Source organism: Clavelina lepadiformis, chromosome 1 (assembly GCF_947623445.1).
Source record: "Clavelina lepadiformis chromosome 1, kaClaLepa1.1, whole genome shotgun sequence".
NCBI lineage: Eukaryota > Metazoa > Chordata > Ascidiacea > Aplousobranchia > Clavelinidae > Clavelina > Clavelina lepadiformis.
Genome location: NC_135240.1, coordinates 1,470,717 through 1,489,868, shown reverse-complemented (window position 1 = coordinate 1,489,868; position 19,152 = coordinate 1,470,717). Strand labels below are relative to the sequence as shown.

The 19,152-nt window shown below is 37.6% G+C and overlaps 1 pseudogene across 1 annotated transcript; it reads left to right on the top strand.

Moving 5' to 3' along the window:
* Positions 1-3,817: 3,817 nt before the first annotated feature.
* On the top strand, positions 3,818-18,882 carry LOC143450370 (uncharacterized; annotated as a pseudogene). Its single transcript, XR_013114690.1, has 27 exons — positions 3,818-3,871; positions 6,425-6,527; positions 6,699-6,829; positions 7,049-7,207; positions 7,332-7,496; positions 7,658-7,872; positions 10,040-10,167; positions 10,367-10,583; positions 10,849-11,091; positions 11,402-11,570; positions 11,865-11,954; positions 12,113-12,265; positions 12,519-12,636; positions 12,717-12,837; positions 12,995-13,181; positions 13,406-13,498; positions 13,647-13,782; positions 13,859-13,871; positions 13,927-14,053; positions 14,175-14,544; positions 14,609-14,703; positions 14,844-14,959; positions 15,154-15,503; positions 17,032-17,133; positions 17,401-17,940; positions 18,070-18,158; positions 18,448-18,882. The product of XR_013114690.1 is annotated as an uncharacterized LOC143450370 (transcript).
* Positions 18,883-19,152: the final 270 nt, after the last annotated feature.

Sequence of the window (19,152 nt, the reverse complement as noted above, 5' to 3'; positions counted from 1 at the left end):
AGATAATAATTCCAGGAGCAGAGGACAAGCGGTTGCAGAGAAGAGCAGCTAAAGATTTGAATAAAGCATGGCCGCCAAAAACGTTTACAGAGTGAAACAAAACTTACATTACAGTATCATGCTGCTTAACTGCACATTCTGTTCATGCCAGAGATTAATAAGCTATTAGCAGCGAAATTGATCAAAATTTGTGCGTACGATTATCACTTTACATATTTCTCGGAAATTCAGAGACTGTCAAGAAAGTGTTATCACGTATTGGCAGCGTACGGTGTGCAGAGAGCAAGTGTGAAGACTTATGTCGAGTAATCTTGAGAAAAGAGTCAGAGGAGGTCTCGCGATCGATAGGTGGGCGACATCAGTAATTTTAGGTGGCATCCAATCAAGACATGGATCGCACTTGCTCGAAAGGGGACTTTCGTTACTTCTGGGACCTTGTTTCGATTCCTAAACTTGTTATTTAGGACAACATAGCAAATTGGCAATAAATGATTCTTAATGAATTTATTATCTCCTGTCGTTGATCGCGGGTCAAAATTTGGAATAGATGTTTCGAGAGAGACACGCGTTAATTGGAACCCGTAGAAATGCGAGTATAGCGCATTGTTTACTAATTGCGGCCGCAAACCAATGCAATAATGAACAAATAATCAAATATCTCACCGTTCTGATATACAAGTTGTAATTTGTAATGCACTCCATTGTTTTTTTTCTGGCCGGAAACTTCCTAAAAATATTGGAATACTGTAAAATACTTTAAGTAAAAAAAAACTACTTTAGCGAAATAGAAATACAGCAGAGGACGACGATCATAACCTTTTCTTTTAATCGTTCACTTGGTACACGCTGATATATATAAGCTAAGGAAGGAAGACTCAAAATTTTAACAGAAAACTAATAAAAATGATAAAGTAAAAATAACTGTACGTTTTTGAGTTGTTTTTCTTAAATTAAAAGTAATAAAAAAACTACCGTTTCATTTTCCACAAAACCAACAAATGCGCTATTTTCTATTTCCACAAGTTGCCCATTTAGATCAAGGAACGTCACGATGAAGTTAAAGAAGTTCCTTTTACGCAACTTACTAGGCGGCTTGTTTTTCGAAATGTGCTTCTCGAAGCCAGACCCTGCAAAAAGAAAAATATTTCAGAAAATCCCAAATTCAAAGCGAACAGAAATATAAGAAATACCGACATATATTTCTTGTCCATAAAACATTTTCGTCGTTAAAATTTTACAAGAACTTAAAAACGAATTCTTATTCTAAACTAGATTCAAAATTACCAGAATCACTGACTGCAAATACGGATAAAAATTCCAAAATTGGTGCAAAAGTTCACAAATTCAATCGCGCGACAGAAACGAGATTTCTTAAAAATAAATTACCAATTCGTTTGGTTGACAAATCATCAAAAGAAAATTGGAAAAACAAAAATCCACCCGCTGGCCTTACTCCGGTCTAGGGTTGGATTATCCGGATAGCGGTTAACCGGTTAACCGCAGGTTTTTTTTCTATCTGACATCCGGATATAAATCTGCCGGTTAAACGGTTAAAAGAGTATCGTTGCTAATGCGTTTTACACTTTTTAATAAGTTTGAACATTCTTTGTTACGTAGAGGCTGACTCCCGCTGAGCGCAATTAAACTTTTTTCACACTTCTATTGTCTTATACCAGGGGTGGGCAACCTTTTTGAACCCGAGAGCCGCTTTGGTTGTTAAATTTTTACTGACGAGCCAAGTCATAAGAACTTATGACGTCATAAATAGTTAATCGTTTAATTTTTCCATATCTGCATTCCTCAATCGAAAAATATCATTAAATTTGAATAATTAACAACTTGTCATGAATGCTGGCCTAAATAAGGAAAAGAAAAAGAGAGAAACGTTCATAAACGGTAGTCTTGGTAGCCTATACAATTTCTTTGAAATTTTACGATTCGACTAGAAGAGCCACAAAAAACATGCCGGAAAGCCGCAGTTTGTCCACCCTTGTCTTATACTTTCAACTACGGTGCTCGTAAAATGCACGAGTGAAATTTATTATCACGTCACAAAGAAAGCATAATAAATGATTGAATGATGCATTGTGCTTTATAAGGAGGGCGTTGCAGAAGCAGTGAACATTAAATTTGTGTGATTTTGTGTCGTACTGCGCGTGTGCGTAGATCTGCAATAAAACTGTGTAGTGATTTTACAATCCATTTTTCATGCAAACCTCGTGAAATCGATTGTTTAACTTAGCAGTTATCTAACCGGTTAACCGGTTAGATAAATTCCAAATATACGGATATATCCGTTATCCGGATAGTAAAAACTATTGATATCCGAACTAACCCTACTCCGGTCTAATCTTTACCAACCGATACCATAAGTGTAAAATAAATGTTTCTGAACCGAACCAACTGGTTATACCCTGGCATTTTATCCACCACACTGGTCTGAATCCAACCCCTGGCTGGTGAGGCAAGTTGTTCACCGGACATCGCGGCCGATGTCATTCTAGATGTTTATTCTCAGAGAACCTGAATCTTTCACAAGTATCTCAGTTACAGTCTGCGTGTATAACGTGGTATATTTGACTTGGTAATTTTGAAAAGATTATCGCATTAATTAAAATTAAATTAAATTGAATGAAATAATAAATATTATTAATAATAATAATCATATTTCCACAAACTTGGAAAAAAATACTGAATTGCTATACTATTATGAATATATATATAAATACTATATATATATATATATATATATAGTATAAATACTATACTATTACTAACAAAAAATATCTGGGACAAAATATTACAATGTGTGCAATTTATTAATTTACCAGAAATATATGTAACAAAGTGCACTGCACTATGGGTTACTTTGCTGTTGTAAAATTAAAAGAAAACTTCTGGTTTTAAAATAAAAATGTTAATGCAAGTTAATTACGAAATTGTTTTCACATTTGCCGTTAAGAGTGTATATGACCAAAAATAAATTAACTTGAAAAAGACACGGAAATAAAATAAATAAAGATAAAAAATGAAAAAAATAATGTCACTGAGATAAACGTCAAGGGTTTCATTATTTAAATATTTTCGATACTAAATACTAATAGTTAAATACTCCACACAAAAGAACAAACAAATTTTTCAATATTTGAATGGGCTGAAATAGCCTGCGCTAAACTCGTTCAGAAACTTCTGTAGCCTTTCGTTCCAGAGCTGCAAGTTTTCCTAATTCTAAATGTCATTTTCATTATTAAACTTTCATGTATTTCTACAGACCAACTCGAGAAATATATCTTAATCTAATCTATTTTTGTGTATTCCCGTTGCGGCCTTGCAAATTGCTCTCAAGATAGTGCCTGCACTTCGTATCGTCTCAAAACTACCGTACTGGGATTCAAGTGCAATCATGAAAGTTATTGCACCTAGCCGATGTAGCCTCGTTCTAACTGAGTCCGCTGAGAAATTGTGTATTGTTGACCTTGATGTGTCCTTCGAGAAACGCTACAGTTTTGAAACTACATGTCAATTGCCAACGAGGCCTTCACTTCTAATAGAAGGGTCGGGGGGAAAAAAGAGAAAAGCTATGAGGAAGGCTTATAGTGGCTGTGGGATGGCCAACTTGGTTCACGAACGTTTTATCTCTCTTTTTTGCTGTTCGTTCCGTCTGTTGCCAATTTTTAAGAAGTCCTGTGACTCATTCAGAGAATCTACTCCTCCTGTTTAGAAACGCTCACTAGTATACAGGGCAACATGATGCAACGTCAAATTTTAAATTACATTTGGTTGTTTACAAAATGACCGATTGGTTGAATTCACAATAATGGTGGGCTTAGTAGCATTCAAATGTGTACAAGTGAATGTAGATGGCGTTCAAGTATGTCCTTTTACATAAATCGAAATAGTTTTACAACTAAAGTGTTTGGATAATTTCAATTTGTGGAGCACAACGTCGACTACGATTGTACGATTATATGCTCGCTATTAATAAGGGTAAAATAATAACAATAATAACCTTTACGGTGATTCCATAACCTTTATGATAACGCTCTCATTGTCATTCACAATAAAGTGTCATCGTCATTATGAATACATAAAGGAAATATTTTAAGTCCACATCTTTTGTTGTTGATATTTTGAAAATGGAAGAAAAAACACGTTCGTCAAAAAAATTCAGGTTTTGCAGCCTAACTTTTATAGCTAACTTATCTGCATGTAGGTTATTGGTTGTTTTGTTAATCTTTGGTATAATATGTTTGTTGTATAATGTTTTTCACATGAATCAATGAAGTTGAAAAAATTACAGTGAAATAATCCGTTCTTAGACTGTAAAATACAAGCATATCAATTTTCAGAAAACCGATTTTAGGCCATTTTAATGTTGGGTAAATGTTGTCATTTCTTTACCACATAATACTGTAGATACCACAATTTATTTTACAGCATAATAAACAGTGTCTAGAATAGACTAAGGTTAAGCAATATATTATTAGTTATTATTAACATATATTAGTTATTTTGTGGTTGTCGATATTAATACCATGTGTAAAATGCTGTAGGCCTATTAATGTGAGTAGCCTATATATGAGTAGGCCTGCGCAATTTGATTCCATTGATTTAGACTTGGCTACTTTACCTGAAGTGTTATGTTGTATATATCTCGGCGGGTAAAATAACATACATGTGCTTAATGTAATGCTGCGGAAGTGATGCCTAAAAAAGCCATTTTTTTATTGATTTCTCTCATTTTAGTTCTGGTCTCATCTGTCAAGTTGTCAACTGCTGTTTATTTGGTGTGATGCTGCTCCAGCAGTTTATGATGGCCATTAAAGGATAGTAATCGACTGACACCGGTTCGACACGGTTGTTGAGAAAAAACACATGCACAGTTGCAATACCAAAATTTGCCTGAAATTTTTACAATTACTCTAGGTAGGCTACGATGGGTCGTATTAAGCGTCGCGTGATTAAGTGTCACCAAACTAATTTTAAATCAAATAAAGAGGTATCAATGGAATAATATACAAAACAATTTTTCGATAAAACGCGCTTTAGTGTTGAGGACTGAAGAACAATCAGTCCAAACGTAAATACTTTGATAGAGCGGTTTTCCAAGGAATTCCAACGTGGGATTTGTATTCTACGCCGGATAGTTTGTTGTTTTACCTAATAAAATAACACACTTGAATTAGAAAACTTTGCTACGTTACATTTGAATTTTGCTTAACATTTATAATTGCCCTTTTAGCTTTATCTGCCCCTGCTATCTATTCTTATTTTTTATCGGAATTTCACAGGTTAATTTTTGTCTATTATTATTAGAGTAACCGACGCCGACCCAAACCCACCGGGAATGTCTCTCGCAAGAACTGCTTGGGTTAAGCTCAACCACTTTCGCACCGGCGTCGGACGCTTTCGTTCAGACATGCACAAATGGGGACTGGTTACCTCACCAGGATGTGAGTGTGGTGCCACAGAGCAGACAGCAGACCATGTGATCAATGCCTGCCCAATCCATCGGCCCTCACGTGGTGTGCTTGGTGTGCCATATAATTTTTTTGTATATTGTGTGGAGCGATTGAACGACTAGTGAAAATGTTATGACAGTGTTTATATTGCGAAATGTGCAACAAAATACGTTAGTGCTTCCTGTTTTAAACCCTTTCACCTTAGTTTAAGTATTAACAAGGAAGTCTATATTAGAGGGCGTTTTTTGAAGCGCGTTTTTCTGTAGGTAGGAAGTAGCTTTGGTTGTTTTATATTACAAAACTTTTTTAAAATTTTGTTTCTTTAGGCAAGTTTATCAGAAATCTTTGAAAAGCGCAGACATGTTCATAATGGAATTTTTTAGGCTACAGTTAAGTCATTGTATAAAATCATATATATCATGATGAGTTTTATTTGTTGATCAATAGTTGTGAGAAATCAGAATAATGAGAAGCTTTTTTTCGGCTTTTGTTTCGTTATAACACTTGGACATTTCGATTTAATTTATTTCGACCAATTCGTTTTAAATGCCCTGAGGCCCTTGACTTACTCAGCTTAACCGTTTTAAATGAAACAGTAACAGCTTGCCAAATGCAAGACAGAATAATCCTTGGAAATCATAAAATAATACTACTGTCAAAATTCCACTTTAACAACAACACAATATAGTGTTAACGTATCAAAAAAACTAAAACAAGTGAGTAACGAAATTACACAACTAAAGCAAATGTGTTATGACAGTGTTGACTGTTGTAAAGTTGTTTGGATTTACCCTGAACGTTATAATGGACTTTAAAAACAAAATATCTCGTTAAACGTAAACATTATAAGCGGTTATACAGCAGCATTTCATGTGCATTTTAAGGTACAAGATTTACCTTGTTTAACATGTGGTGGCAGAACTGTTTTTTTATGCTTAAAATTTGCTTTGTTTACTTTCTAGTTTGGTGCACTCATAGAAATAAGGGACGAGTTGCAAAGGACGGCATTGATTCATGCAGCAATGAATGGACATTATCCTGTAATCACCTATCTTCTACATAAAGGTAAGAGGATGCCTTTAGGTTGTAAAGTTTTGCTATAATCATGTACTACATCTCACAGTGAAACTACAGTACCTTGTAATTTTGTATAACTTATCATTAATCTTATCAAATATTGCCTTTAGTCACGTTGATGATTTCAATTTCAGACACAGTTACGTTGTTTGGTTGTAGGTGCCGATCAAAATGTTGCCGATTCATCAAACAACTCAGCCATTCATTATGCAGCAGCTTATGGATGGTACCACTGTGTGCTGGTACTTCTACAAGCTTCTGCCAACCCCGATGTGTATAATGACAGAAAGGTTCGCCAAAATCACTTTGTTCGTATTCACAGAGTTAAATGGAATGCATGCTGTCATGCTTTATAGGCTGTGTTGGCTGTTTTGTTCATGTTACCACTCATTAACTGCTCCCAAAATTACACAACAAATTCCAGTCAGTAGTTGTGCGTTAAGAATTTTTTATAAACTGGCAAAAGTCTGGATATTCACAACAATAAGAACAATTTTTTATTGTTTTAGATGCCCCCAATAGGAGTGACCTTGTTGAAAGATCACAGAGAAACTGCCCACTTGTTGGCAGAACATCACGCCGATGCCTATTTCCGTGATGAGCGTGGCCGCACTATAGTAGCAAGACTACTTGCTGAAGAACCATTGACACGGGGCCTTTTTGATCGGGTGACTTATTTGATCGAAACTTGATAAGTTGATACTCGATAATATGACATTTAAGAAGGAAGTCAGCCTAAAAATTGCAGCACCTAGAGTCTAGACTTTCCAAACCACCATGTTTTTATTAAAGACAAAGAAGCTTGAAGACCAGGCCTGTCCTTTGCTTGAAGCTTTGGTTATGGCATCTAAGTCTGACGTGAGTACGATTGTTGGAAAAACTCGTCGAAATTATCGCAACCCAAATGATGAAGGAAAATCCGCCGCCCATTATCTCAGTAAATCAGCCATTGACAAGGTAAGTGCCTACAATCTATTTTTGTAATGTTAAAGGGTTATTTGGAAAATGGAACTGTGCATTTTCTGCCTGAGAAGTAAAGTTTTTAGCACCAACTTTAATAGATGAAAATTATTTGCTTTGAAAGGTATATGCTGTTAACAAAAGTAAATTTCTCAAAGGAATGCAAAGTCCTGGCATGTCTTCTTCGCCACAAGCCAAAGTTGGATCTATTGGATAGCCAAGGTGCTTCACCGTTAATCACGACGCTGTTGAATCGAAAAGGTCGCGCTGAACAGATGCTGTTGGATGCTGGCGCTCAGCCAAACTTTTGCTCAAACAACCCTAAGCACAAATATCCTATCGCTCCTTTAACTCTTGCTGTTGCCAGACATGGGTATGTTGTGCTGGTTGTGTAATGACCTGTTTTTACCGACTTACAAACAGTAGTATTGTACGAAATACTTCACAAATACTTCTTAATGTATTATATATTAATTACGGCTCGGGTTCCAAATAGCGACTGTCAATAGAGCGACCACACGACAGCGACCTCACTTCTTTTATTAAATCCAAGGCTTAGGCGCACACGCACTCTTTCACCCCCTCCACATATACCTTCCATCCCCCACACCTCTCTACACACGTATGCACGCACAAACAGGCAAACACTGCGTAGTGAAAGATTGAAACCAAAAGGAACTTTAAAACAACCAAAAGTCTTGCAATAAAAATCAAGCCACGTTTATTTCTAAATTGTGAGCAAGGGCTCGAAGGAACTGCCGCAGATCATACTGGCCTCGATTTTGCTGTACAACAGTGATTCGTGTGTTCATTGTCACCTATCTTTTCATTTGCTGAGTCAGGTCTCTGCCTTGTAGTAGCTGGGTTCGGTTTGCCCCTTGAAGGGCTTCCTCCCGTCTTAAAGCTTCGATGAATCGAAAGATGGAAGGATGATGAGTTTCCGTTGATCCCTGAAACACATTGTGCCAACTCTCTAGCTGGTTGTTGGTTCGTGGCAGTCCCGCATCTTGTCTGGCTTTCACACTCCGCATATGTACGGGAAACAATGGCTGTCGTCTGTCTCCCCGTCTGTTTCTTCGGCCCACGTAGTGGTCTTCGAAGTAATTTACGAGAGGCATTACTTCTGCTTTCCTTTTCCGTCTGATGGTTTGACGCAGATTTGTGGAAGAGCCAACAGCTGCTGCAACTTCTTCATTAACTTCGGTCAATGCATCCTGCACGATTCTTCGTGGTGGATCCCGTGCTCTTACTGCAGCTGTTTTTACACTGTTTTCAACTCTCCTGGCTGCCACTTCCGTAGGGTTTGGTGGATGCGTGTGGACGCCACTGCTCACTGGGGGCTGTTGTTGCTCACGATACTGAAGGCTTGTCGTTAGGCGACCTTTACAACCTGTTTTAGCACATCTCCAATTGATTGTATTTAACTTTGTTTTGTCTTTCCTGTACAAAAAGCCTTCATAACTTATCATGTCACTTCCTTTTCTTGAAATTATAAAATCCATTGGGGCAAATTTTTCAAACGACCTTAAAATTAATGTGACACGTCAAAATGTTGCCTTCCATTTATAAATGCCTCATTCGACTCAGTGAACACGAGTTAAGTCTAGGCTTACCATACGTCCCGTTTTAGCCGGGACAGTCCCGCTTTTAAAGGCTTTGTCCCGGCGTCTCGATCAGTCAACTAAAAGTCCCGCTTTGGCATTTACTGAGCCAGCATTGCCCCACACTACACGAATATTAGCATGATGTGATTGGTCTGTTTAGCTAACTTCCTGAAGAGTGATGCGTGTTCTCGTTTCGTTGTGTTAAATGTGAAAGTAATTGTTACATCATTGTAGCGGGTAATTGGTCCAGTGGTGAGTTGATTGTTAGCGCATTCGCTTGTTCACTGTTCAGTAATAGTAGGCTAGGAGGAGGAGATGATCCTTTTGCAGTTGGGTTATTGAAAGAACTTATTTCGTACGGTTCCGGTACTTGTTTGCATTTTCTTCTGCAAAAACCATTTGAATGTGAAAGCCCTTATCACCTGCAAAATTAAAACTGACTTTTCCTGCTGTGGTTTTTATGAGAAAATAAAGTTGAATATAGACTTCTGGAAGAAAGTATTGTCTACAGAAAAGTATGATTGGACGATTATGTAAATTTACAAATGCTTGAACATTGTTTTGTTTCCTAGCAAAATCCATTATTTTAGTTTTTCTTGGTGTCTTACTACTTTAGCTGTCCCTGACGATAGGAATCCAAAATAGTCTCATACTTCTAGTAAAATGTAAACCACATTTATCTGATAGGGCTTGTTGTTCTGAAGCGTCCCGCTTTTCAATGAAAAAAATATGGTAAGCCTAGTTAAGTCGCTATCATAACAGTCCTGTTTTAATGCGGTCGGCATTTATACCATCGCTGTTTGGAATGTCGCTCACTTGATTACGTCGCTATTATGAAGTCGCCATTATGACAGTCGCTGTTTTGACAGTGGCTATCCGGCCTGGATGCCATTAATTACGCAGTACATGGATGTATGTGTTTTTCTAACATTTCAGTCCTGGCGATCGCAGCCTGCTTCCGGCTATCCGAGCTCTTCTTCAAACAATATCAGACATCAAACTCGTGCCACCCGATCCCAGGAATGGAAGAACTGCGCTCATGTTTGCGGTTGAAAAGGGAGAAGGTGGTTAAACTGATGTAAACCTAAGCATGGGCAATGAGCATAAATCCCTAATCCTGTAACTGCCTGAGATTGTGGAATATAAAACCCAAATTCAGGACCATAATTATTCTGTTCCATCTTTCTGTTCCAGTCAATAGCCACTTTTACATACGATAAAAGCATTATTGTACAAAGGCTTCGACAAAGTTTTCTTTTATAGAAATTGACCTGGTGAATGCCTTGCTTGAGAAGCAAGCGTCATTGAAAGAATGTGATGCCCAGTGCAGGACACCTCTTCATCTTGCTGTCAATGCAAGTGGCCCATCATCTGCCCTCTTTGACATTCCTGATCTGCTGATAGAGAAAGGCGCCAGTCTCACAGTTGCTGATAAATTTGGACGGGTTCCTCTTCATTACGCTTACGTGAAGATTGGCAATTAAGTTTAGCTTCTTAGACACTTGCATTATCTCATTTTATTTTCATGAGCAATAAATTTGTACAGGTCCGGTTGATAATGATATGATGAAATCATATGTATAATGCATTAATGCTATTGCTAAACATGAGAGTTATGCATTCAAATACATCTCCATTGTGTAACATTAAATGAAGCAACAAGAGAAACTATTGTATTACGGTTGATAACAACGCATGTATTTACAGCAATGAGCATCTATGCCATTGAGCTTATTATTTCTCAGAGAATTGGTTACTTCGGAGAAAGGGTGTGATCCCATTGAACTCACGACACTGCTCACTTCAGGAATGTCCGGTGAGGAGGTGGACACCGCTGACGCTTCAGGTCGAACTCCTCTTCACGAAGCTGCTCGTCAAGGTGCGATGATATGCTGCATGCATCTCGTCGAGAGAGGGGCAAACATCAACAGACAAGATTCGGATTGCAACTCTCCAATGAGCCTCGCTGTCAAAGCCGGCCATAACAGGTGAGGTTAAGTTCTTAAGCACTGGTCTTTTTCTATGAAGTCTATTGAAAACGTGATATTTTAAAGTAATTGTGCCATGTTGTGGAAAATTATTTGGTTGTCAGTTGTCGCATCATTCACTTTGCTGTTTTGCATTCACCGCTTAACTGGGTGTCTTGTTTTAAGCGAAATGTACTTCATGCGTATCTGATCAAAGTATTGTGAACTCTATGAACTCATGTTTAGATTTGCTTTTAAATCGAGGAAATGGTTGTTGTTTGTCTGTAAAAGCTGATGAGCACTAAAAGAATTCTTTGACATATTTTTCCAGTTGTGTGATGATGTTGATCCGGAAAGGTACTAACGTCAACACAAACGTAATCACAATCCCACGTCCACTAAGTGGAGCTGATACCCAGGAAGAAACTTCCCACAGGAAATGGAGACTGAAGTCTGCTATTGCCCCGCCACCCAAGCCCACTTGTGAACCGGCTTTCAAGGTGAAACTACTTAATAAAACATTGCACCAAATTTTTGGAAAAATAACAACTGTAGAAGTGTTCATGTTGTATTGGACACTAACATGTATAAGGTCCTTTCCCAGAGTATAAGATTACTAGACGTACAACGCGCAGAATATAGTGTTAATGTTCAATACAGTATGAAGATTTTTGCGCTTACTGTCTTTTTTGCCAAAATTTGCCCCATTCAATTCTCCCAAAGTTATACTTAATACATGTTAAGCTACAGGGGAGCTCTCAGCCATGCACATTCCAACCTTGTGTTTGTTACAGGTTGTTGTGGAGAAAGGCTGGCAAGGTGTTACTTATGTTATGCTGGATAGGCTTGAAGCTTGTGGAGTGAAGTATGCGTCAGCAGTAGAAGTGAGCACCAATTTACCATTAATGTTTAAATAATAGTTTTATTTTTTAGTCTTTAATGTCTCATTAAATGTTACTTTTAAACTTCTGTTTTTATTTTGCATTGAATACCAACCACATCTGTCCACGACTTTGCGCCATTGTTTACATTTTCTTTGCAGTCGGCGATGCGAGCTCGAAAATACCAGGTCGTTTTATCTCTACTTCGCAAACAGAGAGATTCTAGCAAGCTGTGTGAAAAGAATGACCTGAAGCAGAACCTTCTCCACGTTCTTGCAATAAATCGACCAACCAACACTGATGTTCAGATCAAGGTAGAAATGATTTTTAGATTTCCATTGCTCACCCTGCATCGGAGATGAAGAAAGTTGTCATGTTGAATTTAATTCCATGATAACTGATACAAATCTCCAATAGCAAATGTGACATATTAGAACAAGGGCTATGGTGTAAGAAAACTTATAACCACTACTCTTATGTCAACAAGCATATGTTGGGCGTAATAACCTTTGTTTCCTCTTAAGCATGGTTTCCTCTTAAGCATCGGTTCACACTAGTGTTCTTCAGGTGGCAAAAGTCTTAATTGAATGCGGTGTGCCAAGTTACACAACTGATGAGCGTGGATGCACACCATTTCATTATGCTGCTTTTACGAAGAACCTTACACTCATCAAGGTTTTCATTGGTATGCAGTGTTAGTTACCGTGATGCCCTGTATTTTAAAGATAGCTAACCTTCACGGTCTCTCATTTATTTGTTTTGCAGAGCGAAATCCTTCTTCGTTCCGAGGCATGATCGCACTCACTGATTTGGCAGGTAGAAATGCTTTTGCCGCTCTGCTGTGGAACTCTGCAATTAATGATGACACAACTGCTAACATATTGAAGTAAGTCTTAAATTAAAATTGTAGAAAATTTAGTATTTTGTAGAAACTTTATTTCAAATTAAACTGTGCATGTATAACAGCTCGTAAATCAAAACATGCCATTTTAAACTTGTGTTTCTATGGACATTTCAAAGCAAAATTTACCCGGTTCTCTTAGACTCTTCCTGGAGCATGATCGTGGAAGTGGAGCGATAAATTGAACTTGTCGATTCCCGATCCCACTCATCGAGGTTTCTTCTCCTGACTGCGATCCGGCTATTGTCGTGAACGATTACTTCAGCGGCGAAATCGAGAGCATCGTCATCAACCCACTGACAAGAGCCATTCAACTGAAAGCTCATCGGGTGAGGCGTCTTAGTGTCTGAAATGAAAACATTAACTTTTCATTTTTATTCCTATTTTTCTTATTTGTTTTAGTATTTATTTAACCATCTCATATGTTATTGCAACAAAGTTTTTTCTGCCCATGTATTATGCGCTTCATGGTCAGTATTGGTTTTTTGTTTGCCGTTGCACACCTTCTTAACAATATGTTACATTGTTACTATCATGGTAATTTACTGTACAGGTGATTGACCTCCTGTTGGATTACAACGTTGACATCAATATTCAAGTCGATGGAATCAAGAATCAAACACCACTCATGCTGGCTGTACAACATGTGGGATTAGCTTACAGAATCTGATTATTGTCAATAATAAACATCTGTGGATGTATTTATCGACCAAGCATTGCTTTCTCAGTATTTTTTTTTTCGATTTATGTAGTCAATGCAACAGTTAAATGTTGTTGATTGTTGTTAATTTTAGAATGATGAAGTTGTCGTTAAAAAGTTGCTTAACCACAAAACGCCAGTCTTGCTGTCAGCATTGGACAGTGACGACCGAACGGTCCTTCACCACGCTGCTAAACCAGTTGCTTACGGCTGCTGGGAAAACATAACCAATTAACCATACTGAAGTAAGTCAGTAAGTGTGCTTGCTCAGGTCAAGGCTTCACCTTGATTCACCTTGCTTCAATTTATTAAAATTGCTGTTTCTCAGACGAAATAGCTTTTTCATTGCTTTCTCAGGCTTCTCGTTGATCAAGGGGTGATCAAGGGATCCCCCAAGTTGGCAGATTCGGAGGCACCGCACTCTCGTATGCTCTTGAAGGAGGATCTGGAAGAATGTCTGACGAATTACAAGCTGTCATGAACATCGATCGTGAAAAATGGGTCAGTTGCTCTTTTAGAATTGTTTGTCAGCCATTAATTTTCTATAATTTTGTGTAATTCCACATTTTCAAAGAACTTTTTGCCAAAATAGCACAGAAAATTTTTTTCTCCCATCATTCAGGTAAAGCCAAGCTGCATCACAGCAGAGGTGTCTGACAACATCATCTGGAGCACTTCAACTCCTAATTTTGAGGAAGATGCTGTCACCATCCTTAAGAGGTTTAGGAAAGATGAAATGAAGAATGATTCAGAGCAACCCACACCACATCCAGATCTTCTATCCGGTTTGAGAGAAGCAGGGTCAGTTGGTCAAACTTTGATCGGGGAGCGGGGTAATTGGCAGGCTTCCCTATTTAACACCCCCTCTAATGCCATCAAGGAATTTGCAAAGTACTTTAAACTGAAGACGATGGAGAGAGATCATGGCGAGAGAGAGATGGAGAGATGGAGAGAGATGGCACACAATTGCAAATCTTAAAATATTGCTATGTGTAGGTAGCAGCCTTGTTCTAGCAGCTAACTAACTGAAAAATGACGAATTATCTTGTCATTAAGGTGGAGCAATATCTCTTGGAGAAAAAGTTAAAAATACAGATTTAACCGGTGTCACCAATACTTACAACGAGTATGTCGTTTACAGCCCTGAACAGGTAACTATCTACATTATGCTTGCTGCAGTGTATTAAGCTTAGTAGCAATTTATTGCGATTTACACTACCACATCGATTCATTTACATGATGCTGTGATTGAGTCAATTTTCATCCAAGTTTACATCCGATACTTGGTCAGATTCGATGTTGAAGATGATGAGAAGCAATCTTCATCCAGGAATGATCCATTTCCTGCACAAATCAGCTCTTCTAAGTCCACAAAATAGGCTTGCAATCTTGCTGCAGCGCCGTTTGGTATCGCATTTGGAATTTTGATTTTTATTTCTAATTTCTATTTCTAATTTTGACGTTTTATTCCCAGTTTATGTACATAAGTTTTGTAGCGTTTTAACGAAACCTTCATGTGCTATAGTGATGTATCATTCACACCAGAAACGGTTGAATGTTGAATCGGTCGGAACCAAATACAATCTCTCTCTCACTTCCAGGTGCTCAACTTGCACGGGAATGGTCTAGGCAAGTTGAAGGGAATCAACACGTTGTCGCAGTTGAAACGCTTGATTGTCAGTTTTAACGAGCTGAACAGACTGGACGACATTGCTTAGATGCCGCAACTGGAGCAGGTTGATGCCAGTTTCAACAAAATCAACTCTTGTCAACTCTTGCTGACATTGTACTTCAGTTCGGTGCATACATAATTGCTTATATAAGTTATGAGATTTTAATTGGGTCAATTCACTCACTGTGATGGGTAATTGGATGAATAACTGCCACTTGGGGCGGGGAAGCATCGTAAGCAGCATATTGCGTTCCTTGCCCTGTGAAAGATGAAATAAATGCAAGTATTTAATATAGATAATTAAAAGTCACATCTTTTTGTAATATGTTGGACATGGGGTCATTCCATGTCAAATCACCCAATGAGTTTAACCCCTACAGTCTTAGCATAATTAGCACAAATCTAAAATATTAGCTCAATCGGACCAGTGGTTTTGGAGATATAGGCCTTCGAATTTTCGAATTTTTGCAAAAACGGACGTGGCCGCCAAATTTTCGGCCCTGATATTTTGGTAACCGGTTGACCAATTTTGATGAAACTAGTGTCATTGGAAAGGTGATTTCACAAGGAATCCAAATCTGTCTTCTTTTCCTGATAAGAGCAAGTTAAATGCGTATGACCTTGTGGATCACGTGACCTTGAAATTAAATTAAGTGCAAATTATACCCCAAGAGCCAAGATGTTACCTACAACATATAAAAAATCCCGAGATGTAATATTTTTGGTTTAATAATAAAATACATTTTAGTGGGCAATGGGCATGCCTGACCATAAAAGGACCATTTTGAACCTTCTAAATCTAATGCATTAATGCTGCTGCTATCCATCCATCTGCTGCTGCTACTAATTCTATGGATATGGCAGTTTTGTGTCGGATAGCGGGGATTCCGGTTGTTCGGGGTACGGATTAACGAGGTCCCACTGTATACGGTCTTTGAAATATTACTGGTAACCAACTATGAAATTTTAATGCAGCCGAAATTCGCTAAACGCTAGATGACGCAGCAGAGTTATTTTCATATACAGTACTGACAAATCTTGGCAGAGCTGTGAGAACGATAACTTGCGTTTAAAATGTCTATTATATAGAATAGATTGTTGCTAAAAATTTAGATTCTGACATTTCATATACGTAAACTCAAACGAATCTTGACATTTTCCAAAAATGTTTGAATATCTATAATTATAATTATGAACAATAATCATATTCATATAACGCACCATCACCACGCACCGCACCACTTATGCTACTTGATGAATACTATACGGTGGATTTTGAATAATATTATTTATATTTGTGCTTTAAAATCTAATGTGCTGCAACACTTTATTTTTCTGATAGTTAAGTTATAAACAGAATAATGGTTCCAACCTTTATGTTAAACTTCTGAGCAAGATTAGCATAGCGTACTAATATGTGTCTTGCATGCTCAAAAAATGGGTTCCAAATCATTTTCGTGGTACATGAGTCCGGCTTATTTTCAATATAAGTGCTGTCGGCATTTTGTGCGTAAAAGCTAAGTTTTTGCCCATTTTCAAAATTTGGAGCTGAAAAAGTATTAACTGCAGTTGAATAGTTGAGTCACGTAATAAAGCATGTAATTATAACATATAATTATAGTTGTATAACTATACATTATCATTATCATATATAATCACAACTTAACTTCGTGAGAAGGTATCTTTGTTTTATTTCTTGTTATCGCTTATTAGCAATTTAATTGTTGTCGTAACTCGTAACTGTATGCTACGCCTACACATCGCGACATTTGTGCTTAGTCATTAAAAGTGACCTTGACGTTTGCAGCGATGATTTATCCGAATCGTGGAGAATTTCACTTCAGTTTTGCACAAAATCGAAAATGAAAAAGTGAAACCTATATTATACAAGTACTGTACTGTACGGAACGTAAGTACTGTATTCCTATTAAGCTTACAAGTAGTTCTTATCAAGGTGTTAAGTAATACAGTGCTTAGCATCAGTTCTTACTTGGGATTTTGAAATACGATATAAACCACTGTAAGCTACGTTACACATTCTAATAGTGGAACCAAACTGCAGATTTACACAGATTTTAAAACATTTAATATTTGGTAACGAAATTTTTGCTGGATATTTCCTCCCGAACTTGTAATATTTAGCATTTGTTAAAAAGCGTTTGTTTTCTTTCTCCAGCCGCGGATGATTTTATCAAGAAGAACGGCCGACTGCTTACAGTAAACAGCGAATTTTATATGGCAAAATTGTGGACCGAATCCGGCGTATCGAAATAATCATATGAAGCAGTTGTTCGCACTGTCAGTGGTCATATTAGATGGATTCTACGTAACAGTAGTTTAAATAACAGATTTAGAAATGTCTGACTAAGCTGCAGCCGCTACTGTTAAAATGAAATCTGAAATGAACCCACAACAGTCAAACCTCAAAATTTAAAAAAAAAACCTTACATTCAAAAAGGGCGCACAAAAAATATACTTCAACAAGCAAGGAATGGTGCATTTGAAAAAAATTCAATGAAAACAGTTTGCGGCCGGTAATCTACAAATCTACACACTTTGCAAGTGATGTGGACGCAATGCCATTACCATGATTGGATGTTCCAGTCGACAATTATGCATAAAGCTATTTGCACAGAGTTTTCTTGAGACAAATTTTCTTATTCTGCAGTCAGTAGGAGTCCTTAAATTCAAGTATAAGAGCAATATAGCAACAACGGTGCGTTATGAAGTGGAGTGAAAACCATTACCATATCACTGTTATTTTAGTATGTTATTTAGTATTATTTCGATTTTATTGACAACAAATACCTGATTGTTTCATCACAAAAGCTCATTGTTTGAGCAGATAATATTCAAGAACAAACGCGCGATTGTGAGGAGGAGGTCCAGATCCTGCTCAGATACGGACAACATTCCAACATCGTCGCTCTCGAGGTGAGTCCGGTGGGGTCTTCACTCTTCACTCATGTAGTCATCATCTACACCAGGGCTTCTCAAACTATGGGTCGCGTAATGAAATTTTAGGGTCGTAATTTTAGTCTAGTGCCGGTAGGTTGTAGTCTTGCCATGATGTCAATCTGAAGTGGCCAAGTTTTTCAAAAAATCACATGGAAATGACTGCATTTTAGGGCCGTTATGTAAGCGGTCCTTGATGACTTTACAACCAGCCCGGCCTGTGCACATGGAAAAGGGCTATTAAATATTTTTATTGTCATGTTAATAGGCTAATGTATTGGAAGAAGAAGTCAGAAGAACTTCCCACACTTTCTACTTTAGCCAAGGATTATTTGGGACTAACAGCAACATCAGCCCCGTCAGAAAGAATATTTTAAATTGCGGGTAACTTTTATACAGCAAGAAGAAATTTACTGGGGCCAGAAACTTTTCGCACCCTAATGTTCATCAAATGCAATCCAACAGTTTTTGAGCAAGTGAAAATGTAAATGCGAACCAAAATTTTTGTAATTTGTAGTTCTCAGTAGCTTCTTTCCTTTTGCATTTATTTTAATTTTACACACCTTATCGCTGACGCCTTACCGCTATCAGCTTTGTTTATTCGTTTGATTACGTTTCATTGCCTGTCTTAATTGTAGCCTATTCGTTGTTAGTCTTTGCCAGTCGCTCAAACTTTTGGTTGTTAACAGTCGCTTAAAATTTTTTTCTGTGTTTGTATTTTTCAGTACTCATGATTAGGAATAGCTGAAATATTCGAAACAGAAGCTGTAGTTGTTTACGGAGGTCTGACTTTATGATATGTGCAACTCCTTGAATTTTTCTGTCTCAATCATTTAAAGATGACCTTGATAAATTTAGGATAACTCGGTACGCCTCATAGGCAGCGTGATATGCTTGCATTAGCTATCCGCCCTAAATCGATCTAACGTATCATGCCTTTTGTTGGCCTGTGTAATTAGTCTATCTTGTATTG